At 46.3% G+C, this 26,385-nt stretch overlaps 1 protein-coding gene across 3 annotated transcripts in view; it reads left to right on the top strand.

The window, feature by feature from the left end:
• The window catches only part of LOC123754081 (uncharacterized), a 419,143-nt gene that overhangs the window by 332,923 nt on the left and 59,835 nt on the right, over nt 1-26,385 (top strand). The gene's annotated exons all lie outside the window — the stretch shown is intronic.

Genomic DNA, 26,385 nt, shown 5'->3' with positions numbered 1-26,385 from the left:
AGGAATTAGTGACCAGGATTGTGGTTATAATTAGCGTTGTGCGTAGTATTGTGGAAGGAGGAATTTTGATGAGGAAGGGAGGGCGAGAATTGAGGTAGCCTCATTGTGTGTGTGTGGCTGCCACTCTTGTTTTGCTCACCATACTAGCTTAGTGGTTCGCTATGGGCAACACATATATACATGGGTATATATAGTGTGTATATAGTGTAAGAACAGCAACAGGAGAATGTTGAGAGGAGCTATTTGGTGAGGGAGGTGACATAATCGTAGCGTCGTCTGCTGTGTGATTTTTCATGCAGTGTATGGTGGCCACTGTACTGTTTGGACACAATACCGGCTTACTTGTATAGTTCTGGTAAATTAAACATGTAGATAGGTATATAGAACATGTGTAATAAGAACTATAACAATATGGTGGGAGGAGCAATGTTGGCGAGTAAGATGTTGGAGTGAGGGAGACTGGCTGCTCTCACTCGAGGTGTTCTGAATGTGTTCATGGCCAAATGCTCCTATTGGCCCATACGAGGCAGCTGCTATTGGCCCATACGGGGCAGCTGCTATTGGCCCATACGAGGCAGCTGATATTGGCCCATACGAGGCAGCTCCTCTTGGCCCATACGAGGCAGCTGCTATTGGCCTATACGAGGCAGCTGCTATTGGCCCATATGCGGCAGCTGCTATTGGCCCATATGAGGCAGCTGTTATTGGCCCATACAGGGCAGCTGCTATTGGCCCATACGGGGCAGCTATTGGCCTATACGAGGCAGCTGATATTGGCCCATACGAGGCAGCTGCTATTGGCCCATACGAGGCAGCTGCTATTGGCCCATACGAAGCAGCTGCTACGCGGTGTTCTGAATGTGTTGATGGTGAATGTATATAGTGTGTGACAGTGTATAGTGTGTAAATAGATTGTATATATACACAAATTAGCATGATACATAGTAAATATGTGCTGCATATGTGTACACAAGTTTCATGCACGTAACACAGTGTCTTCGGACAGTACGGATGTTGTACTGCGATATTATAATGTACGTGTTCATTATACATTGGATTGGCACATAAAAACAATGAAAATGTATTTGGAAATGTGCGCAAAAAATTAACGAAAATATATTTGCGGCAACTCGCGCGCCCCGCCCCGAGCGCCCCACCACCCCCGAGAGCTTACGGCACGAGCGCACGGGGAATGATGACATCACGCCCCAACTTCCGGACCCCATAGCAGCCAAAGTAAGTACAATTTTGACTTTTTTTTTACATACCCATACTGAGGGAAGGGTTTTTGACACTTTAAAAAGAAAAAAGATTTTTTTCCAGAGAATTTATTTCCTGCGCACTGCGGGGGTGTCACATTTGGAGGCAACGCAGTTAAGGGGTTAATATCCTGTCATCCCCACAGGCGCATGTCATTTTGAAAAAAAAAAAAAATATTTTTTCTTTCTAACCTGTTAATTTGTGTTCACTGATCACGGGAAAAATAATAAAAAAATCGAAAGTGGCATATATTGCCCGCTATAGGGCGGGGAAGTCTGGCAAATTATAGGCGCTGACTCAGCGTGCGTCCCAGGCGGTCTGTTGCTCGCAAGCTGTCAGGCCGGAGTTGCCACAAAGAGATAATTACCGAATTATTTCAATGTCTCTGATTGATTTTTCATACTTTTTTGCTGTAATATTATTCAATAGTGTGTAGTTTGATATATTTATATAATAAAATGAGTGAATCATTGCTGTACTCAAAAATATGGTGTGCATATTGTTGATTCAATTATGTTCATCAATCAGTGAACAAATACTTTGTCGGTTATTACATTATAAGCACAGGTTATATATAGGTATCTGCATGTTTTGTTCACTATAACGAACCACTAAGTAGCTATTATGAGTCAAAAAGTAACGAGGAGTGACCACCGTTTACCAGCCAGCCACTCCCGCCCTCCCTCCAGTCATCTGACTCACCCACATTCTCCTCCCACAATAATGTTTTTGCTATAATTCACTATATACAGATGTTATATATAAGTATCTACATGTTTTGTTCACCATAACTGTACATCTAAGCTTGTATGGTGAGTAAAGGCACAAAGATGTGGCTACTCACACAGTCAGCTGATCGGCGGCCGCCCTCAAGGCCAGACGCACTAATATTTCTCCTCCAACAATACTGTGTGGTATTATTACGCTATATACACACATTATATATAAATATCTACCTGTTTTATTCACCATACTTGTACAAATAAACTGGTATGGTGCCCAAAGACCATCGTGGTAACCAGTAAACAACACCGTCGTCTGCACGGTGGCGTCGTGCAGACGACGCCACTGCCCTCACCAAAATGGCGGCTCCAAACCTTCTCTTGCTGTTTATACCCTCTATACACACGTTATATATAAGTATCTACATTTGTGTTCACCATAGCGAACCACTAAGCTGGTATGCTGAGTGCAGTCAATAAAAGGTGGCCACACACAGTCAAAAGACATCGCCACCACCCTCCCTCCCACAGCATTACTCTTTCTTGGTCAGTTTTATCACAGTCAGGGGTCTTCTGTAATAATATCATCACTACATAATAGCATGAACAAGTATAATTTGGCATTTTTAGGTGATGCTGTGGTCACAAGCTGAATAGCAGTGCTGTTAGCTCATGCTGCATGCATCAGGCTTGGTTGCTCACTCAATACTGAGGCCAATAACACCCGGGAGTTTGGCCCACGATTTTTAAAAAAAATGGCGTCTGTTTATGGCGTCTTACAAGAGCCCTGATGAAGGTGTGGTGAACCCCGTGTATCCGCGGGCTGTTTAAATCTTGCGTAGTACTCCAACACATCATATGACGTGATGCGCAGTTGACTGGAACAACGTCCAGCACGTCATATGACGTGATGTGCACTTTAACCCTCAAACCACTAGGGGCCCAAATGGAATTCACACCCACAGGCGCAACAAAAAAAAAAAAAATAAAAAAAATTCTTTCGTCTTCTAGAAGTGTTCATTTTTGTTCCCTGATCTCGGAAAAAATAACAAAAAAATCGTAGGTGGCATATTTTAGCCGCAATAGGGTAGGGAAGTGTGGCAAAAAAGGGGCGTTGGCAGAGCCTTCGCCAGACGAGGTCTACTCCGCCCGAGCTGTCAGACGGCAGTTGCCACAAATATATTATTACCTAATTATTTCAGTGTCTCTGATTGATTTTTTCTTAGTTTTTTTGCAGTAATATTATTCCATACAGTGAATTGTGGTACTGTATATTTATATTATAAAATGTGTGAACCATCGCTGTACTCAAAATTATGGTGTGCATATTAGTGATTCAATTATTATGTTCATAAAACAATAAACAAATAGTTTTGCTGTTGTTACACTATATACACAGGTTATATATAAGTATTTGCATGTTTTGTACACCATAACGAACTACTAAGTTGGTCTTGTGAGTCAAAAAGCAACAAGGAGTGACCGCCAAACACCAGCGAGCCACTCACTGCCACTCCCTCCCTCAACACCACCTCACTCACCCTCATTCACCTCCCACAATACTCTTTTGTATTTATTCACTATACACAGACGTTATATATACGTATTTACATGTTTTGTTCACCATAACTGTACATCTAAGCTTGTATGGTGAGTAAAAGCCATAAGACGTAGCTACTCACACAGTCAGCTGATCGGCGGCCGCCCTCAAGGCCAGACGCACTAATATTTGTCATCCAACAATATTGTTTGTGGTGTTACTACGCTATATACACACATTATATATAAGTATCTACCTGTTTTATTCACTATACCTGAACAAATAAGCTGGTATGGTGCCCAAAGACCATAGTGGCCATCAGTAAACACCATGCCAAGTCGTGCAGACGACGCTCCTCCCTCACCAAAATGGCGGCTCCCAACCTACTCCTCTCGCTGTTATCTCACACTATACACACGTTATATATAAGTATCTACATTTGTGTTCACCATATCGAACCACTAAGCTGGTATGGTGAGTGCAGTCAATAAATGGTGGCCACACACAGTCAGAAGACAACGCCACAACCCTCCCTCCACAGCCTTACTCCTCCCTCCATGGAGCACAGCGCTAAATATCACCACAATCCTGCTATTATCAGAATCCTGGTCAGTTTTATCACAGTCAGGGGGCTTCAGTAATACTATCACTGCTAAATAATAGCAGTATCATTTATATTATGGTATTTGTAGGCGATGCTGTGGTCACAAGCTGAACAGCGGTGCTGTGAGCTCGGGCTGCGTGTGCCAGCCTTGGTGGCTTGCTCAATACTGACGCGCTAACACCCAAGAATGTTGGCCTGGATTTTTTTTCTAGGTGGCATCTGGCAACTATCGGTCGTGGCTGTACTATAGCTGCCCCTATCCCACGCGGGGCGTTTAAATTATAGCGCTAGACACGAAATCATATATAAATGATGTGCACGGTTTCGGTTTTGTCACTGATATCATTTATATATGATATGCGCGGTTTGAGGGTTAAGGGTTAACACCCACAGGAGAAAAAAAAAAATTGTCTTATAAAAGTGTTCATTTCTGTTCCCTGATTACAGGAAAATAATACAAAAATCATATGCATATTTTGGCCGCAATAGGGGGGGGGGGGGGAGAAGTCTGGCAAAAAAGAGGCGTTGAAAGATCAAGCCCTGGAGGCGGTTGGCTCCACCTGAGCTGTCAGGTAGGAGTTACCACAAAGATATTATTACCTCGTTATTTCAATGTCTGATAGATTTTTTCTAAGTATTTTTGCAGTAATATTATTCAGTACTGTGTAGTATGATATATTTATATAATAAAATATGTGACTCATTGCTATACTCAAAAGTATTATGATCATATTAATGATTCAATTATTACGTTCATAAAAAAATAGTTTTGCTGTTATTACACTATATTCACAGGTTATATGTATGTTTCTGCATGCTTTGTTCATCATAGTGAATCACTAAGTTTGTATGTTGAGGGCAGACAGTAACATGTGGCCACACACAGCAGATGTTCCCAGCTGTGTGACCCCAGGTTCAAGGCCAGATGCACTAACATTCCTCCTTCAAGTATACTGTTTGTGGTGTTATTACATTATATACAAACATTATATATAAGTATCTTCATGTTTTGTTCACCATAACTGTTCAACTAAGCTGGTATAGTGCCCAATGAGCATAATGGCCACCCTTACACAGCATGACAAGTCACGCAGATGATGCCTCCTCCCTCAGCCCAAAATGACTTCTCCCAACACTCCTTTTGCTGTTATTACAATATATATACATGTTATATATAAGTATCTGCATCTATCATAATACTGTAATACTATCATTGCTAAATAATACCAGTTACATATATTTCTGGGGTGAGCCCGTCATCTCCCCGGAGCTATCAAGAGTGATATATAACTATTAGCTTTCTGGCATCAGTCAACGTGCATGGAGTTCTTGCCTACCGGGGATCACAAGCCAGAACCTGGCCCCCCTCAGAGAGGCATGAGGAGCAATGGTCTATAGAAACCCCCTTGTGGTTGGAAGCATTCTAAGACCCGAACCCGCGACCAGGGAAGAAGGGAAACCGGATCAACCCACAGCGCGTCCCCAGACACAGAAGCTGTGGCGCGCAAATAACGGCGAAGCGCCGCAACTGAACACAAAACATGATGCACCCCCGGCCTGACCAACCAAGTATCAACCACCCACGGACCCTTCCGGAACGCAGCAGTCTCATTCTTCGCCAGAAAAGAAGGAGACGGCTGCAAGCGAACAAAACAATCTCCACGACCAAAAGAGCAGAAACCCCTGCACCGGAGGAGAGCTATGAAGCTCCCCTACCCAACCCCCAGAGGCCAAACCCAACAAGAAAAGAGCCTTGGAAAAACATTCCTGGACCGAATGGGCCACAACGAAACGAGGAGACGAAAGGAAAGCGAGCACTCTGTCCAAAGACCAGGACAGCTCAGGTGGCGCATGAGCAGGCTGGAGGTGAAACAATGCACGAGACAGCTTGCGAACGGCTCAGATGTAACATCGATACCGAAGGCAAGCTGAAGCGGCTCCGCCAGCGCCGCACGATATGAGGCGACAGTGTTTGGCATAAGATGACGGTCCTGAAACAACCACGAGAGGAAGGACAAGACCACCCGAACAGGACAAGGAACTAACACGACGAAGACTCAAAAAAGAAACAGAAGGACCGCCAGGAAACTTCATACTGCCGCCGAGAAGAAGCCCTCAGGTGGGACACCAACAAGGAAGCCACCTGATTACCATAGAGATGATGATAAACTTGAGTCAAAAAACCCATATGCGAAGACTCGAGGAGAAGATCAAACCAGCCACGTGACGTACCGGCCCGATCTGCTGAAAGAGGCGGAGCCTCGGGAAAACCCTCAGGTTCGGACACCGAGCAACCAACGCCTGAAACCAAGGCTGGGCCGGCCACCAAGGGGGCCAGAAGGACAACTCTCCCCTGGTAAGTCTCTAAGCGAGTCAGGACCTGGAGCAACAGCCGAACTGGGGGAAAGAGGTACAGGAACCCCCACCTCAACCAGTCTAGCCGAAAGGCATCGACCCCGACGGCCTCGCGATCGGGGAAGGGCGCCGCATAAACGGGAAGACGCCGCGACCACGCCGACGCGAAGAGGTCCACCTCGGGGCGCCCGAACGTCTGTCAAAGCCAATGGAAGGACTCGTCGTCGACCGTCCACTCCGTGGAGAATGGGAACGAAGCGAGACAGGGCGTCGGCCAAGACGTTGCACACTTCCTGTACGTGAACCGCCAGGAGAGCCAAACCCCAAAAACTCAGCAGACGAGTCACCCGAAGCGACCAACCCCAAAGAGACAAGGACCGCATCGAACCCCCGCGGTTCAGGCAATGAACCACCAGAGAGCAGTCCGAATGGAGCCGAATCGTCGATCCGCAGGCCACCCGAATCCTCCCCAGAGCAAACCACACAGCCGCGAACTCCCGCACCGTGCTGTGAGCTCGACGGAAGGACGGATCCCAACGCCCTTGGTCGGCCTGGTGAGCACTGGTCACAAAACCCCAGCCGAGAGACGACGCATCCGTGTAAACATCGAGTGAGGGCTCGGGTAGGCGCCAAGGCACTGAACCCCGAAAAACCCGAAGACGAAGCCGGTGACGCAGCAACCGACGCAAGGCCCCCTGAGGTCGAACTCTGCGATCGCGAGAGAGGCGGAAGGGGAAACCCCGAAGGAACCAGAACAGCCGTCGAAGCCAAACCCGACCCGGCGGGTAGACCACCATCGCAAAGTTCAGGCTCCCGCACAGCCCCTCGAGCAACCACCGGGTGACCCGAGGACCCCCAGAAACAGACGAAGGTGGGACCGCAGCTGCAGGAGAGACTCCAGAGGGAGAGACAAGGAGGCGGTTCGAGAGTCCCAAACGAGACCCAGCCAAGTCCGAACCTGAGAGGGAACCAGATGGGACTTCCTCCAGTTCACCAAGAACTCGAACTCGGCGAGCTGGGAAAGAACCAAATCCCTGGCTAGCAAGCAAGCTGACTGGCTGGGAGCCCAAACCAGCCAGTCGTTGAGGTAGGCCAACACCCGAACACCTAGGAGACACAAACGAGCCACCACAACCTGTGTAAGGCGCGTGAACACTGCGAGGTGCCAGGTTCAACCCGAACTGGAGACAACGAAAGCAGTAACTCAGACGCCCCACAACAAAACCGAGCCAGTCCCTGAACCGTGGATGAATCGGGACATGCCAATAAGCGTCCCAGAGGTCCACGGACACCATCCAAGTGCCCGGCTCCAAGAGGAGCCGAACCTGAGACAGCGTAGTCATCCGAAAGGAGAGGCAATGAACCCAGGGGTTCAGACGGGACAAGCCCAGAATGAACCGCAGGTCTGCTCAGTCCCATTTCGGAACCGGAAACAGACGGGAAAACCCGTCTGAGGGACGACGTCGTTTCAACAACGCCCAAGCGTACCCACTCCAAGACGACTCGACAGAGTGCAGGAGAAGAAACCTGCCCTGCCAGCCCCGACACCCCCAAGGGGGGAGGGACCACCCAACGCCACCGCAGGCTGCCAGACACGACCCGAAAGGCCCACGAATCGTGGGACCAGGCACAGGCGAACAGCGCAAGCCGCCCCCCTCATCGCCCCGTCAATGGGGCAAACCGCAAAAGGGCCGGCGACCCTTACGAGACCCAGAACCCCGCACAGAGCGAACACCGCGCCGACCAGACGAGGGAGGGTCCGAAGGAGGAGCCGAACCCGAACCTGACACCAGAGGCCTACCTCGACGAGAGGAACCCTGAGCCCTGGCATGACCCTTCCGGGAAGACCCACCCCGGGACCCCCAGAAAACCAACAAGTCCGACATCAGGACAGATGAATAAACTGCGCCACGGCTGACTCCTCAAACGGAAGAGGACAAAAAGGTGAAGAACGCCTAAGAGCCATAGCCCAAGCAGATTCCACGGAGGAACCCAGCACCATCTGCCGACACGCGAGACGGCAAGCATAAAACAAGGGAAACCGCATCCCGCAAAATTGGCATGAACAGCTTCAACAAGGCAGCCGACGAACACGCAGCCGAGGACAAGGTGCCGGACCTTGGGACAGACCCAAGCGTCCTCACATCCTCCACGAGCCAATCCAAGGACAGCTCCAGGAGGGAAAAGAACCGCAAGGCCGAAGCCAAAAGGCCCCGGGCGCGCAAGTCCTCCGCAGTCAGCGCCGCTGAAAGGGTGGGAACCTGCACATGGAGCTGAATAACGCCCACATCGCGGGGAAGGGCAGGGGCAAACAAGCACTCATTCAGGTACTCAAGATCGCCCCCTAGGAAAACTGAAGCACCGTGGAAGCTTCCCGCCACTCCAGCATACGGGAATGACAGAAAAAATGCCAGGAATCCAGAACAAACAAGGGGCAGTCCGCTAGCCAGGAAGACTCCGGAACCTTGTAACGGAGCCAGAAAGGGAACGAAGTCCCAAACCTGAACTCGGACGGATCCATTTCTGAGGCATAATCCGGGTCATGCAAGTGGTAAGCTGCAAAGGCCGCCTGCACCACAGCAGGTTGGATGCGATAAGCCGAAAACCTCCGGAAAGACGGAACCGACGTACCCGGGGGAACACGGAACCGAACCCGGGGAGGGGCTGACACCAAATCCAATTCATACGCAGAGGGGGAAAAGAAAACCCCACTCCTTTTAACAATAAGCCCCGCTCAGAGGGAAGAAAAACCCATTCGGGGTCCAGCGGGGCCCAAGGCCCCCAAGTCAGCCCCTCCCCAGCCTCGAGGTCCTTCACCACAGGACCCGAGGCCAAGTCCACTCCCCAAGCCCCGACCCCACAAGACAAGGACGGAGCAGCCGGAAAAGCTGGAGGAAGGGGGGCCCACTGGTCAGACCCAGAAGCTTCGGCCAGGAGACAAGACTCAAATGCCTCTGCTGCCCCCCCCTCCCCCCCACCCCCGGAAGGGGCACCCCCCGAAGCTGCCCGAGTCTTGAGATCAAGTAACCCCTGCTCCGACCCTGAAACCCTCAGACGCTTCGGGACCGGAAGCAGTTGGGGGGGGGGGGGATCAGAACGAACAGAAGGGAAAGGATGAGGAGGTGCGGACTGAACCAGGATCGAAGCGACCCCCACCCCCATGTCCGGGTCTCGAAAAGCAAAGTGGGGCAGCCCCGAGGCATCCGGGTGAGCAACCAACTGAGCGCGTTGCAACAGACGAAACCTAGACCTTCAAGAGGAAACTAGATTTATTCCTCCAAGGAGTGCCGGACCAACCGGGCTGTGGTGGGTATGTGGGCCTGCGGGCCGCTCCAAGCAACAGCCTGGTGAACCAAACTCTCACAAGTCAAGTCTGGCCTCGGGCCGGACTTGGGGAGTAGAAGAACTCCCAGAACCCCATCAACCAGGTAACCAGGTATTAGACCGCAACGCACGCGCCACCTGTACTCAAAGAGAATCATCAGAGGATTGGGTAAATTGAGTCACAAGCAAGCAGCAACACTCAGGACTCGGGGTCGAAAGTATCACCGACCCAACAGGCAGCGTGGCAGAGGCAAAAACAATGAGGGTCACCCTGAGACAAGGGGACCGAGCAACCCTCAAACTCGCACACAGCGAGCAGGGACTCCGGGGTCACATCCATCAAACCCACACGCCCCCTAGAGGATTCCCAGGGTCCTGAGCGTTTACTTTAGGAGGACTCGCGCTCAGGTAGTCCCAGGCAGGGTGCTGCTAACCGGCGCCCAAAACTACCAAGCGAACTTTTATAGCTGTACCCCAGGGACGTGTACACTCACGGGGACCTAGCAGGGGGCGCCACCGATGAGAACCGTGGAAGGGCAAAAACTAATGTAATAATAGGACAGAACCCCCACCAGGCAAAAACAAAAAGAAAAACAAAACCCCGCAAGAGGACAGCGAACCCCAAGGAACAGAGCTGACCGCTATGTCGGGAATACAAGCTGTGCAGCACCCTGCGCCCCTACCAGTGCAAACTGCCTCTTACCGACCGGTAATAAGGGAGAACAGAACACTCAAGAGCCCAACACGCGGCCGAAAAACCGAAAAGGTAAAACGGACCAGCAGAGGCAGACCCCGAGGAGCCTGTGGAAGGTGGCCCCAAGCCCCAAGGGCAGTACTTACAGGGCACCAAGGGAAGGAAGCTCTAGGCGCATGCAGCCCGAGTACTGAAGATAACTCCTGGCTCTCGCACCAAACAAAAACAAACACCACATGCAAAGCACAGTGCTGTAGCGACACCAGAGCCAGAGCACACGACCTTCGCCTATAGCATCAGCCTCAAGAACTGAGGTGTGGGTAGCCGGCGTGGAGGGTCTGGGGCTCCCCCTTCCCCCTCCCGGGGAGGGGGGAGCTGCGCAGACAGCGGCATGTGACGTCACACTAGTTTGCTTGTTTTTCTGTTGGGGAGTTCTATCCACTAGTTCGACTTTTGGTAGCAGTTTTAACCAGAATAGGGGTTAGTTTTGAGGCGCTTACCTTTCTGGGTGCCTGTTCCGGTCGATGGCAGACATAGAATGCTTCCAACCACACGGGGGGCTTCTATAGGCCATTGCTCCCCTTGCCTCTATGAGGGGCCCGGTTCTGGCCATGGTCCCCGGTAGGCCTAAGAACTCCATACACATGACTGATGCCAAAGTCTGACATTAGCATATCAGCATGGGATAGCTCCGGGGAGCTGACGGGCTGCCCCCAGAAAAGGGGCGTTGACAGAGCCTTCGCCAGACGAGGTCTACTCCGCTCGAGCTGTCAGGTGGCAGTTGCCACAAATATATTATTACCTATGCAGGCGATGAGTCACAATAACGTGGCTGAAGTATCGACTTGAGAATGGTCCAGGATGGACCGAAACGTCGTCGTCCTTCAACTTCTAGTGTGTGGTCTGGTCAACATATTATTACCTAATTAGTACAATGTCTCCGATTTATTTTTTCTTAGATTTTTGCAGTAATATTATTCAGTACAGTGAATTGTGATATATTTATATAATAAAATGTGTGAACCATTGCTGTACTCAAAATTATGGTGTGCATATTAGTGATTCAATTATTATGTTCATAAAACAGTAAAAAATAGTTTTGCTGTTGTTACACTATATACACAGGTTATATATAAGTATTTGCATGTTTTGTTCACCTTAACGAACCACTAAGTTGGTATTGTGAGTCAAAAAGCAACGAGGAGTGAACGTCACACACCAGCCAGCCACTCGCTGCCACTCCCTCCCTCAACAACACCTCACTCGCCCTCATTCTCCTCCCACAATACTGTTTTTGCATTTATTCACTATACACAGACGTTATATGTAAGTATTTACATGTTTTGTTCACCATAACTGTACATCTAAGCTTCTATGGTGAGTAAAGACACGAAGACGTAGCTACTCACACAGTTAGCTGGTGGCAGCCGCCCTCAAGACCAGACGCACTAATATTTCTCCTCCAACAATATTGTTTGTGGTGTATTAACGCTATATACACATATTATATGTAAGTATCTACCTGTTTTATTCACCATATCTGTACAAATAAGCTGGTATGATGCCCAAAGACCATAGTGGCCACCAGTAAACGACATGATAAGTCATGCAGACGACGCACCTCCCTCACAAAATGGCGGCTCCCAACCTACTCCTCTTGCTGTTATTACACTCTATATACATGTTATATATAAGTATTTACATTTGTGTTCACCATAGCTAACCACTAAGCTGGTATGGTGAGTGCAGACAACAAAAGGTGGCCACACACAGTCAGAAGACGACGCCACAACCCTCTCTCCCACAGCCTTACTCCTCCCTCCATGGAGCACAGCGCTGAATATCACCACAATCCTGCTATTATCAGAATCCTGGTCAGTTTTATCACAGTCAGGGGTCTTCTATAATACTATCATCGCTAAATAATAGCATGATCATATATATTATGGCATTTGTAGGCGATGCTGTGGTCACAAGCTGAACAGCGGTGCTGTGAGCTCATGCTGCGTGTGCCAGTCTTGGTGGCTTGCTCAATACTGAAGCTCTCACACCCTAGAATGTTGGCCTGGATTTTTTTTCTAGGTGGCATCTGGCAACTATCAGTTGTGGCTGTACTATAGCTGCCCCTATCCCAGGCGGGGCATTTAAACACTTTCGCGCTATCTGGACGCGCCGGCGCGTCCGGTTTCGTCTAACGTAAACGCATAGTGGACATAAAGTTATGTCTTCTTTTAAAATATTTGTATAAAATTCAATTTTAATCCGATTTCATTGGGGTTTGTTTCAAACGACGCGCCATGAAGTTCTCTTTCTCACCACTAGGCCGCCTGGCGCGTCGGCCTACCCGGTCACGTGACGGGCCCATTGTTTTCGTGTCACGTGTCGTGAGTCGATCACGCTCCCCTCGCGTGCCAAACTCGAGCATTTTTACCCGTTTCCGTGTGGATTATACCCAATTACTTCATCAAAAATGGATCAAGGTCAAGGCCCAAGCACTTCTACGCCCAAGGAAGCCTCCAGGTCATCGAGATCAAATGGTTAAATATTACCATTTTACCAGGAAAACTCACAAGTGTACCAAAAAGATTACCTTTTATTTCCTGCAAATGGCATTGCATAATGCCTATGTTTTGTACAAATACAACACAACTGATCGAAAAAAGCTAACATTGCTACAGTTCCACGAAGTGGCAATCTGGGCCCTATTGCACTGGGACACAGAGGAGTGGCCTAAAACAACATCATCATCTCAACACTTGCGGCACGCTCCAGACATAAATGATGACACAGCTCCTGCCAATGCTGACGCCATGCCAACTCCCGGACCATCTGGTGTGAGGCGGCCTTTGTTCACTACACCACCTCAAGATGAAGCAGACAACGAATCTGAACCCGATATGTCTGCCACACTGCCAGTTGACGAAACTGTTTTGTCTGATGAATCTGACTCTCCTGCAACTCCTGTTACACCTCCAGCGAGAGGACCTGGCCGCCCTATTGTTGATTCAGAAAATCGCATGAACTACAAACTGAAACATGAAATTTACAGACTGCCCAAACGTCTCAAGTGTCATGCATGCGCACGGTCCGGTAAAAGGAAGGACACGAACTATGGATGCAAGACCTGTGGTGTTGCACTCTGTGTTGTTCCCTGCTACACCAATTACCACCGGAAACAGGTGTATTGGGTGGTGAAGAAGTAACCACCCGCAACAGCTTCACTCCACCTACAAACCATCTGTTGAGCAACTTCAGGAATGAAGAACCTGAAGAAGGTGGAGTGAAGAACAAATGCTCAACTTACTGTTCCACAACCAGCCTTCCCTTGGTAAGTACACCTATTTGGTCCAAGTTTGTGTAGTATAATTTAGCTCATAGAACATTCTATTGTGAAAACATTGCCACAAAAATGAATGACATACATACAATAATAATATCAGAACAGTGAAATAAGTATAAACTTTCAAAGCAACGTTTCGCGCGTGTGTCGTCCGGTCACCGTTACCGGGTAACAGTGCGCCCACTTCCCACACTCTTGCGGGTGGGCCGGGACCATTATTCTACGATTATATTCATATCACCGTGTTGGGAATTTTATTGGGAGTCCATTGATACCAAAATTAAGGCTGTAGGACAATTGTAGAGGTGATAATAATCCCAAGAGTAAAAACATTTTGTTGCTGTTGAGCGCTCACGGCGACTCATCTTCGTAGTTATTTATTTCATGCTGGTATCTCTATAGCTTTCGTGACTTTTTTTACTGATGTTCTTCTAGAGAATTTTATTGCGAACACGTTGGTACCAAAATGAAATACGTAGCATGAAAACTAAGGTCAGAAAAGTAAAAAGAGTATACACATTTTTTGTTTTTACGCTTAAGCGATAAAAACGCCGCGCGCACATACGGTTGGCTGAGTGACCTTCGCCGAGAGTGCGAAAGTGTTAAATTATAGTGCTAGACACGAAAGCATATATAAGTGATGTGCGCGGTTTCGGTTTTGTCACTGATATCATATATATATGATATGCGTGGTTTAAGGGTTAAACCATGGGTTTCTCATCTGCATTTCATTTTTTACCTTTTGGACCAGGATAAAACTTTCTACTGCCTCTTGCACTTCTGCGTGATGTATTCCATCATGTCATGGGCCGTCTTTCCCCTTAGCTCTGATTCCCATGTTATATTTGTTAGGAATTTTCTTATCTCCTCATAATTTCCCTTACGGAATGCTAGCCTTTTGCTTTCAGTTCCCTTTCTCGAGTACTTTAGCCCTTCTTCGACCAGATACTCAAACGTCAGTACACTGTGATCGCTCATTCCTACTGGGGCCTCGAAGTCAATTTCCCTTATGTCGAAGTCATTCAGAGTGAAGGACTAGGTCGAGTCTCGCTGGTTCATTGTTCCCCTCATACTAGTGGGTTCCCTGACATGTTGGCTTAGAATGTTTCTTGTCGCCACCTCCACTAGTGTGGCTCTCCATGTATCCTCTCCTCCATGCGGTTCCTTGTTCTCCCAGTCTATCCTTCCGTGATTAAAGTCCCCCATGATGAGCAGATGGGATCGATTTCTACAGGCAGCAGAGGCTGCCCTCTCAATTATGCTATTAACTGCCATGTTTTTTCTGTTATACTCTTGCCTGGGTCTTCTGTCATTTGGTGGAGGGTTATATATCACTGCTACTACTACTCTAGGTCCTCCCATCATCTAGTGCCTCTTATGTAGTCTCTAAACCCTTCACAGCCTGGGATAACAATCTTGAAACTCCATTCCTTTCTCATGAGTAGAGCCACTCTGCCTCCTCCCCTACCCCTCCCTCTCTTTCCTTAATAGAGTGTTATCCTGGGGAACACCGCATTTGTTATGATTCTTGAGAGTTTTGTTTCCGTGATTTCAATTACATCTGGGTTTACTTCTTGTGCTCTCTCCCTAAGTTCACTCGCCTTGTTTGTAATCCCATCTATGTTCGTGTACATCTCCTTGAAGCTGACTCTTTTCTGTCCATCCTCCCTGGTCATATCCCTCTGCAGGAATACCTTTTTGAACTTCAGTACATTGAGTAGGCTGCTCTTCTTTGCTAAAATTTCTTTTGTGTCCTCTCTTTTGAAAACCACTTTTATCAATCGATCTTTGTCCTTGTTGTACCGGCCAAGCCTGAAAACCTTTTCTATACTCAGTTCTTCCCCCTCCATCTGTTCCCCTTCAAGGATCTCTTTGACTGTGACTTTGTCCATATCTCTCCTCTCCCTTGGAGTGGCCCCTATTTGCCCCTTAATACCTACTACGACTACTGCTTTTTTCCTCTATCAGCCAGCTAGTGCATCTTGCTGCTTCCTGAGAAGTAACAACTTTCATAGCAATTTCCTGTACTGCAGAGACAACTTCCGGGGTCCTAAGTATGTCTGCAAATGAAGGTTGTATTGTAGAAGTCCCTTCTATAGATACATTACCATCTTCCTGAGGGCTGGATCGTGTCTGATGTTGGGGAATCTCTTTCAGGCTTTTAATCTCCCTTGCCTCAGTCAGTTCATCCTGCAGGTTGGCTTTCTTTTCCCCCATTACCTGTAGTTCCACCCTGATTTCTCTCAACATTTGAAAGAGTGCATCCTCAAGCGAGACAGCTTGTTGTGCTTTGCTTTCAGTTCGGGTGTTGTCCTTTCTCTATTGGTTGTTCCAGGACTGTCATCTTATGCTGAATACTGTCGCCTCGTATCGTGCGGTGCTTGTGGAGCCGCTTCAGCTTGCTTTCGGTATAGATATTACTTCTCCACTGTTTCTCAAGCTGTCTCGTGCGTTGTTTCACCTCTGGCCTGCTCATGCGCCGCCTGAGCCGTCCTGGTCATTGGATAGAGTGCTCTCCTATCTCTCTCTTCCTTGGTTTGTTGTGACCCCTTTGGTTCGGGACTGTTTCTCGAAGGCTCTTTTCCTGTTGGCATTGGCTTCTGGGGGTCGGGGAGCTTCATGCTCTCCTCCGGTCCAGGGGTTTCCGCTCTCTCGGTCGTGGCGATTGGTTTGTTTGTCTGTGGCCGTCTCCTTCTTTTCTGGCGAAGAATGAGACGGCTGCTTTCCGGAGGGATCCTTGGGTTGTTGATGTTTGGTTGGTCAGGCCGGGGGTGCATCATGCTTTTCGGCCGGTTGCAGCCCTCCGCTGTTATTTGCGCATCATGGTTTCTATGTCTAGGGACGTGCTTTAAGTTGATCCGGTTTTCCTTCTTCCCTGTTTGCGGGTGTGGGTCTCCCAGGTCGTTCGCAAGGTTATTGAGGCTAGCCAGCCTGTGGTCTATCCCCGTGCCCATGACACTCGTAAGTTCGCTGCTCTTGCTGCCATCTTTGGCAACATGTCCTGGGCTGACATTCGGGCGGGGGGTTTTTGGCGGTTGAACAGGGTCTTGGCTATGAGCTACCTCGTGAACGTTCCTGGGCCTAGTCAGGCCTGTGTCGTTTTGGGTCGGCGGTTGCAGCCTGTTGTCTCAACAGCAGGAGTGTCCAGGTTCTTGGGTTCAGGAGTGAGTAGCCTCACTCCTCAACCTCCCGGGTAAGTCCCTCTGGTTTTCCTCTATGGATAGTTAGCTCCAGGGAGCCGAAGGGGCTCCCCCGGCATCCCTCCCTCCTCCTGGTCTGCATTTTTTCTAGTGTTTTGATGTCCAGCCTCAGAACTGAGGTATGGATGGCCAGCATGGGGGTCTGGGGCTCCCTCTTCCTCCTCCTGGGAAGGGGGGAGCTGCGCAGACAGTGGCACGGCGACGTGTGGCGTCATTCTCATTTGCTCGTTTCTGTTTGAGGAGATCTATCCACTTCTTCGGCTTTTTGTAGCAGTTTTCACCAGAATTGGGGTTTGTTTTGGGACACTTATCATTCTGGGTGCTTGAACCAGTCGATGGCAGACATAGAATGCTTCCAACCACACGGGAGTTTCTATAGGCCATTGCTCACCATGCCTCTCTGAGGTGGTCCCCGATAAACCCACAGAACTCCATACACATGACTGTTGCCAAAGTCTGACATTAGCATATCAGCCTGGATGGCTCCGGGGAGCCTCCGGGTCTCACCCAGAAAATGGTGTTTCATTACATTTTACGCTGTTTTTTTTTATATTTTTTATTTTTTTGAGGGTGTGTGTGTTGAAGGCCAAATAGCCCAGAGCAACTTAGGGGTTAACCCCTAAGCTGATCATGCTGCTTTAACCCTTAAAATGCGCAATGCGCCTGCTGGCTCACGTCTGGGGTGCGCAACGCGCCTCCGTGTATTTTTATTTTTTGCGTTTCATTCAAAACTCCTGCAGCTACGTGGGGTTCACATCAGCTTCCTCAGGGCTCTTGTAAAACAGACGCCCTCTTTAAAAGAAATTGTGGGCCATATTCCCGGGTGTGAGAGCCTCTGTACTGAGTGAGCAACCGAGGCTGGCGCACACAGCATAAGCTCACAGCACTGCTGTTTAGCTTGTGACCACAACATTGCCTAATAAAGTCCAAATATATACAGTGTTACCTCAGAATAGGAGTAATTACTTAAGTGTAATTACCTAAGTGTAGTTACAGGATGAGAGCTATGCTCGTGGTGTCCCGTATTCCCAGCACTCTTTGTCATATAACGCTTTGAAACTACTGACGGTCTTGGCCTCCACCACCTTCTCACCTAACTTGTTCCAACCATCTACCACTCTGTTTGCGAAAGTGAATTTTCTTATATTTCTTCGGCATCTGTGTTTAGCTAGTTTAAATCTATGACCTTTTGTTCTTAAAGTTCCAGGTCTCAGGAAATCTTCCCTATCGATTTTATCAATTCCTGTTACTATTTTGTATGTAGTGATCATGCCACCTCTTTTTCTTCTGTCTTCTTGTTTTGGCATATTTAATGCCACTAACCTCTCCTCGTAGCTCTTGCCCTTCAGTTCTGGGAGCCACTTAGTAGCATGTCTTTGCACCTTCTCCAGTTTGTTGATGTGCTTCTTAAGATATGGGCACCACACAACTGCTGCATATTCTAGCTTTGGCCTAACAAAAGTCGTGAACAATTTCTTTAGTATATCGCCATCCATGTATTTAAAAGCAATTCTGAAGTTAGAAAGCGTGGCATAGGCTCCTCACACAATATTCTTTATGTGATCCTCAGGTGATAGTTTTCTATCTAGAACCACCCCTAGATCTCTTTCTTTATCAGAATTCTTTAAAGATTTCTCACATAATATATAGGTTGTGTGGGGTCTGTGTTCTCCTATTCCACATTCCATAACATGGCATTTATTAATATTAAATTCCATTTGCCAAGTGGTGCTCCATATACTTATTTTGTCTAGGTCATCTTGAAGGGCATGACAATCATTTAAGATTCTTATCCTTCCTATTATCTTAGCATTATCAGCAAACATGTTCATATAATTCTGTATACCAACTGGTAGATCATTTATGTAGACAATAAACATCACTGGTGCAAGAACTGAGCCTGTGGTACTCCACTTGTGATATTTCTCCAGTCCGATACATTGCCTCTGATTACTGCCCTCATTTTTCTATCAGACAGAAAATTTTTCATCCATGTTAAAAGCTTACCTGTCATCCCTCCAATATTTTCCAGTTTCCAGAACAACCTCTTATGTGGAACTCGGTCGAAAGCCTTTTTTAGGTCCAGATAGATGCAGTCAACCCAACCATCTCTTTCCTGTAATATCTCTGTGGCTCGATCATAGAAACTGAGTAAATTTGATACACAGGATCTTCTAGATCGAAAACCATACTGTCTGTCTGATATTATATCATTTCTGACAGACGGTATGGTTTTGTGCAACATATGTGTATATGTAATTACCTAAGTGTAGTTACAGGATGAGAGCTACGCTCGTGGTGTCCCGTCTTCCCAGCACTCTTTGTCATATAACGCTTTGAAACTACTGACGGTCTTGGCCTCCACCACCTTCTCACTTAACTTGTTCCAACCGTCTACCACTCTATTTGCGAAGGTGAATTTTCTTATATTTCTTCGGCATCTGTGTTTAGTTAGTTTAAATCTATGACCTCTTGTTCTTGAAATTCCAGGTCTCAGGAAGTCTTCCCTGTCGATTTTATCAATTCCTGTTACTATTTTGTATGTAGTGATCATATCACCTCTTTTTCTTCTGTCTTCTAGTTTTGGCATATTTAATGCTTCTAACCTCTCCTCGTAGCTCTTGCCCTTCAGTTCTGGGAGCCACTTAGTAGCATGTCTTTGCACCTTTTCCAGTTTTTTGATGTGCTTCTTAAGATATGGGCACCACACAACAGCTGCATATTCTAGCTTTGGCCTAACAAAAGTCATGAACAATTTCTTTAGTATATCGCCATCCATGTATTTAAATGCAATTCTGAAGTTAGAAAGCATAGCATAGGCTCCTTGCACAATATTCTTTATGTGGTCCTCAGGTGATAGTTTTCTATCTAGAACCACTCCTAGATCTCTTTCTTTATCAGAATTCTTTAAAGATTTCTCACATAATATATAGGTTGTGTGGGGTCTATGTTCTCCTATTCCACATTCCATAACATGACATTTATTAACATTAAATTCCATTTGCCAAGTGGTGCTCCATATACTTATTTTGTCCAGGTCTTCTTGAAGGGCATGACAGTCATCTAAATTTCTTATCCTTCCTATTATCTTAGCATCATCAGCAAACATGTTCATATAATTCTGTATACCAACTGGTAGATCATTTATGTACACAATAAACATCACTGGTGCAAGAACTGAACCCTGTGGTACTCCACTTGTGACATTTCTCCATTCTGATACATTGCCTCTGATTACTGCCCTCATTTTTCTATCAGTCAGAAAATTTTTCATCCATGATAGAAGCTTACCTGTCACCCCTCCAATATTTTCCAGTTTCCAGAACAACCTCTTATGTGGAACTCTGTCGAAAGCCTTTTTTAGGTCCAGATAGATGCAGTCAACCCAACCATCTCTTTCCTGTAATATCTCTGTGGCTCGATCATAGAAACTGAGTAAATTCGATACACAGGATCTTCCGGATCGAAAACCATACTGTCTGTCTGATATTATATCATTTCTCTCTAGGTGTTCTACCCATTTAGTTTTGATTAGTTTTTCCAATACTTTCACTATTACACTTATCAATGATACAGGTCTATAATTGAGGGGGTCTTCCCTGCTGCCACTTTTGTAGATTGGAACTATGTTAGCCTGTTTCCACCCGTCTGCTACGATTCCTGTACACAGGGATGCCTGAAAGATCAGGTGAAGTGGAATGCTGAGCTCAGATGCACATTCTCTCAGAACCCATGGTGAAACGCCATCTGGGCCAGCTGCTTTGTTCTTACCGAGCTCCTTGAGCATTTTTTCCACTTCGTCTCTAGACACCTTTATGTGTTCTATGTTGTTCTCTGACATTCTTATTGTATCTGGTTCCCTAAAGATTTCATTTTGTACAAACACACTTTGGAACTTTTCGTTTAGTGTTTCACACATTTCCTTTTCATCTTCCGTGAATCTATTTCCCATTTTCAACCTCTGAATATTATCCTTTACCTGCAATTTGTTGTTTATGAATTTATAGAATAGACCTGGTTCTGTTTTACATTTGTCCGCAATCCCTTTTTCAAAATTTCTTTCTGCCTCTCTCCTCACTGCCGTGTAGTTGTTTCTCGCATCTTTGTATCGCAGGTATGTTTGGGGGTTCGGCTTCTTCCTGTATTGATTCCATTTTTGTGTCTTTCGGTCTCTAGCCCTCTCGCAATTTCTATTGAACCAATCCTGTTTCCTAGTTCTGCATCTCTGTTTTGGAATAAATTTTTTTGTGCCTTTATCATATATTTCACAAAACTTGCCATACATCTCATTCACTACCTTGCCTAGCATCAAGTCTGTCCAATTATACTCACTAAAAAAATTTCTAAGGTCACCATAATGTCCTCTCCTGAAGTCTGGTTTTTCAACTGCTTCAACCTCCTTATTTTCTTCCAGCTTATAACGCATTGCATACTTTATTCCCAAAAAGACATGGTCACTTTTACCCAAGGGAGGAAGGTACTGAATGTCAAATATCTCTTCCTCCTTCCTGGTAAATATCAAATCTAGCATGGAGGGAACGTCCCCTTCCCTCATCCTCGTAGCTTGTTTAACATGTTGATACAAGAATGTTTCCAGGATGAGGTCTACAAATTTACAGGTCCAAAAATCTTCTGTTTTAGCTTCATATGCTTCCCAGTCTATGGATTTCAAGTTGAAGTCACCGACTATCAACAGTCGTGATCTATCGTTATCCGCTCTCGCTATAATCTCTCTCATTATTGTTATAAGACCTTCACGTTTACTATCTAGCTCCTCCTTTGACCATGTGCTGCTTGGCGGTGGACTATATGCATTTATCATTATTAGTTTATCATCCTCATAGCAGATCTCTAGTGCTATTAAGTCAACTTCTTGTGGATTGGCAGTCATTATTTCCTTCACCTTTAGGTGTTCTTTTACCAGCACAGCAACGCCACCGCCTTTCCTAATTTTTCTGTCCCGTCTCCAAATTGAGTAGCCCCTTGGGAATATGACCTCATTTAAAATTACATCTTCAAGTTTTGTCTCCGTGAGTGCAACAATGTCTGGTGTCTGCAGCTGTATTACATCACTTAACTCCAGTATCTTCGATCTCACTCCATCTATGTTGGTGTATGCAATCTTCAGGAACTTGTTCCCCCTCTCCTTATTCTTCACTCCCCCTCTCTCTATTGATTTTGTTGGTTTGCCTTTATGTACCACTTTACTGGTTTGCCTACCCCTATCACTTTGTAGAAAAAAGAATTTATTTCTTCTTCATTCCTGCTCTCATTTAAATGTTTTGCCTCGGCGAGGTTCAGTTTCAACTTCTCTCTATCTTCTTTTGAAAGATCTCGTCTTAACGACCACCCTTTCCCATCCTCATCCCTTTGCAATTTTCTAGCATTCCTTAGTACTTCTTCCATCTGTTTGGCACCGTTTAGGGTGATCCTCAAAGGTCGATCTTTCCCTTTTACGTACCTGCCTATTCTCCTGTAGTCGCACACATTCTCTCTGTTTGTAAGACCTTCCACGAGGCCAACAATTTTATCTACTACTTTAGCTTCTTCTACAGCTCTTTCTGACCTAGATGTTATCGCCTTTTCTTTGCAGCCAAAAATGATCAGGGACTTACTCCGATCAACTGTGTTTTGCACCAACTTCGGGTTAGATGCCAATTCTTTCCTCACTTCTAGCCTAATGTTTGTTTTATCTTGGTTGCTGCAGTGTTTGACTTCCTTTACTGCTTCTTCTATTTTTTCCTTCTCCTTGGCCACTTGTGCATAAGTGAGTTGCATATCTTTCTTGCACTGTTCTATTCCCTGTGTAACTTCCTCCATCTGTGCTGACAAAAGCTGTTTCTCCTGTTGAATTTCCTTGCCTAACCTATTGTAGTCATTTATGTTTAAATTTACTTTAACTTCTTCCAAAGCTATTTTTAAGAGTTTATTTTCTTCTTCCATGGCTTTGCAATTTGTTTCCAATTGATTCTTATCCTTGCGCAAGTCTTTCACTAAACCCTCAAGACATAAAACTTTGCTATTCAAATGGTCATTGTGCAACATATGTCATGCACGTAACACAGTGTCTTCAGACAGTACAGATGTTCTACTGCCATAATATAGTATACGTGTTAATTATACATAGGATTGGTATGAAAAAACAAATAAAATGTATTTGGAACTGTGCACAAAAAAATTAACAAAAATATATTCGTGGCAACTCGCGCATCTATAACCGGGCGCGCTAGTGGCCCTGGGGTCATACGCCATGGGCGACCATGGATTGATGACATCACTGGCGAACTTACGGACCCCATAGCAGCCAAAGTAAGTACAATTTCAACTTTTTGTTAACATACCCATACTCAGGGAAGGGTTTTTGATACTTTCAAAAAAACAAAGAATTTTTTCCAGAGAATTCATTTCCTGCACACTGGGGGGAGGGGGGTGTCATATTTGGAAGTCGAGCAGTTGAGGGGGTTAATAATAATGGTGTAATAAGAGCAAAAGTAGTGTTGGGAAAAGCCATTTTGATGAGGGAGGTGGCATCATCTTCATGAATTGTCTTCCTGCGTAAAGGTGGCCACTATGCTCTATGGGAACTCACTTACTCACTTCCCCCTTCAGAGCAGGAGAGATAGCTGAAATAGAGGGAGTACAGAGAACATACATGGCACGCATAGACACAATAAAGCACCTAAATTATTGGGATCGTCTCAAAGCTCTCCAAATGTACTCACTAGAAAGGAGATGAGAGAGATACCAAATAATATACACATGGAAAATACTGGAGGGCCAGGTCCCTAATCTACACAGTAAAATAACAGCGTACTGGAGTGAACGATATGGAAGAAAATGCAGAATAGAACCAGTGAAGAGCAGAGGCACAATCAGAGAACACTATATAAACATCAGAGGTCCGCGACTGTTCAATGTCCTCCCAGCGACTATAAGAAATATTGCCGGAACAACCGTGGACATCTTCAAGAGAAAACTAGACTGTTTTCTAAAAGATGTTCAGGACCAACCTGGCTGTGGTGGATATGTGGGCCTGCGGGCCGCTCCAAGCAACAGCCTGGTGGTCCAAACTCTCACAAGTCAAGCCTGGCCTGGTGAGTAGAAGAACTCCCATCAACCAGGTAAAACGTCATTTGAAGGGCTGCACAGTTTAAGGGGAGAGAAAGGTGAGGAGATGGAAATCTTAGAGGAAGATAATAGCAAGGCAAAAGGTACATAAGGTATGGTGTAATAATAGGAATAAGAAAGGGATAGTAAGAGAAAACAGGAGAAAGAAGAAGAAAGAAAGATAAAAGGAAGGGCAGGCTTATGTTAGGTCACATTCATTAGAAAGTTTAGAGTATTTGAGTATGTATTGTGAAAGGGAAGAGTCAACAGCAACAAAGCCAGAATTCAGGTTCATGTTAAGTAAGTTGTTTATCAGAGCTGATTCAACAAGACGGCATATGCGAAGAGTATCTTGAGATGATTTCGGGGCTTTTTTTAACCCCTTAACTGCGTTGCCTCCAAATGTGACACCCCCGCAGTGCGCAGGAAATAAATTCTCTGGAAAAAATTCTTTTTTCTTTTTAAAGTGTCAAAAACCCTTCCCTCAGTATGGGTATGTAAAAAAAAAAGTCGAAATTGTACTTACTTTGGCTGCTATGGGGTCCGGAAGTTGGGGCGTGACGTCATCATTGCCCGTGCCGTAAGCTCTCGGGGGCGGTGGGGCGCTCGGGGCGGGGCGCGCGAGTTGCCGCGAATATATTTTCGTTCATTTTTTGCACACCTTTCCAAATACATTTTCATTGTTTTTATGTGCCAATCCAATGTATAATGAACACGTACACTATAATATCGCAGTACAACATCCGTACTGTCCGTAGGCACTGTGTTACGTGCATGAAACTTGTGTACACATATGCAGCACATATTTACTATGTATCATGCTAATTTGTGTATATATACAATCTATTTACACACTATACACTGTCACACACTATATACATTCACCATCAACACATTCAGAACACCGCGTAGCAGCTGCTTCGTATGGGCCAATAGCAGCTGCCCCGTATGGGCCAATAGCAGCTGCCCCGTATGGGCCAATAACAGCTGCCTCGTATGGGCCAATAGCAGCTGCCTCGTATGGGCCAATATCAGCTGCCTCGTATGGGCCAATATCAGCTTCCTCGTATGGGCCAATAGCAGCTGCCCCGTATGGGCCAATATAGCAGCTGCCTCGTATGGGCCAATATCAGCTGCCTCGTATGGGCCAATATCAGCTGCCTCGTATGGGCCAATAGCAGCTTCCTCGTATGGGCCAATATCAGCTGCCCCGTATGGGCCAATAGCAGCTGCCCCGTATGGGCCAATAGCAGCTGCCCGGTATGGGCCAATAGCAGCTGCCCCGTATGGGCCAATAGCAGCTGCCCCGTATGGGCCAACAGCAGCTGCCTCGTATGGGCCAATATCAGCTGCCTCGTATGGGCCAATAGCAGCTTTCCCGTATGGGCCAATAGCAGCTGCCTCGTATGGGCCAATAGCAGCTGCCTCGTATGGGCCAATAGGAGCCTTTGGCCATGAACACATTCAGAACACCTCGAGTGAGAGCAGCCAGTCTCCCTCACTCCAAAATCTTACTCGCCAACATTGCTCATCCCACCATATTGTTATAGTTCTTATTACACATGTTCTATATACCTATCTACATGTTTTATTTACCAGAACTATGCAAGTAAGCCAGTATTGTGTCCAAACAGTACAGTGGCCACAATACACTGCATGAAAAATCACACAGCAGACGACGCTACGATTACGTCACCTCCCTCATCAAAATAGCTCCTCTCAACATTCTCCTGTTGCTGTTCTTACACTATATACACACACTATATATACCCATGTACATATGTGTTGCCCATAGCGAACCACTAAGCTAGTATGGTGAGCAAAACAAGAGTGGCAGCCCCACACACGATGAGGTTACCTCAATTCTCGCCCTCCCTCCCTCATCAAAATTCCTCCTTCCACAATACTACGCACAACGCTAATTATAACCACAATCCTGCTATTATCACAATCCTGGTCACTAATTCATGTAAATGAATAATTGACCACACGTATATTTTGAAAAGGAACCTAAGAAATCATTTGAAGATTCCTAGATGAACGAAATAATGCTGTGGTGCTGTGGCTAGCGCTGTGAACATTGTGAACAGCATTGAATCACTGATATTTGAACATTGTACCCAGTCATTATCACACTCAGGCTCTAATATAACACTATCATAGCTAAATAATGCAAGTTATATATATATTTTGACATTATTAGGCGATGCTGTGGTCACATGCTGAACAGCAGTGCTGT

This window comes from Procambarus clarkii, chromosome 6, assembly GCF_040958095.1.
Source record: "Procambarus clarkii isolate CNS0578487 chromosome 6, FALCON_Pclarkii_2.0, whole genome shotgun sequence".
Classification (NCBI taxonomy): Eukaryota; Metazoa; Arthropoda; class Malacostraca; order Decapoda; family Cambaridae; genus Procambarus; species Procambarus clarkii.
The sequence above is the reverse complement of the archived record's forward strand: the minus strand, read 5'-3'. Positions and strand labels throughout refer to the sequence as shown.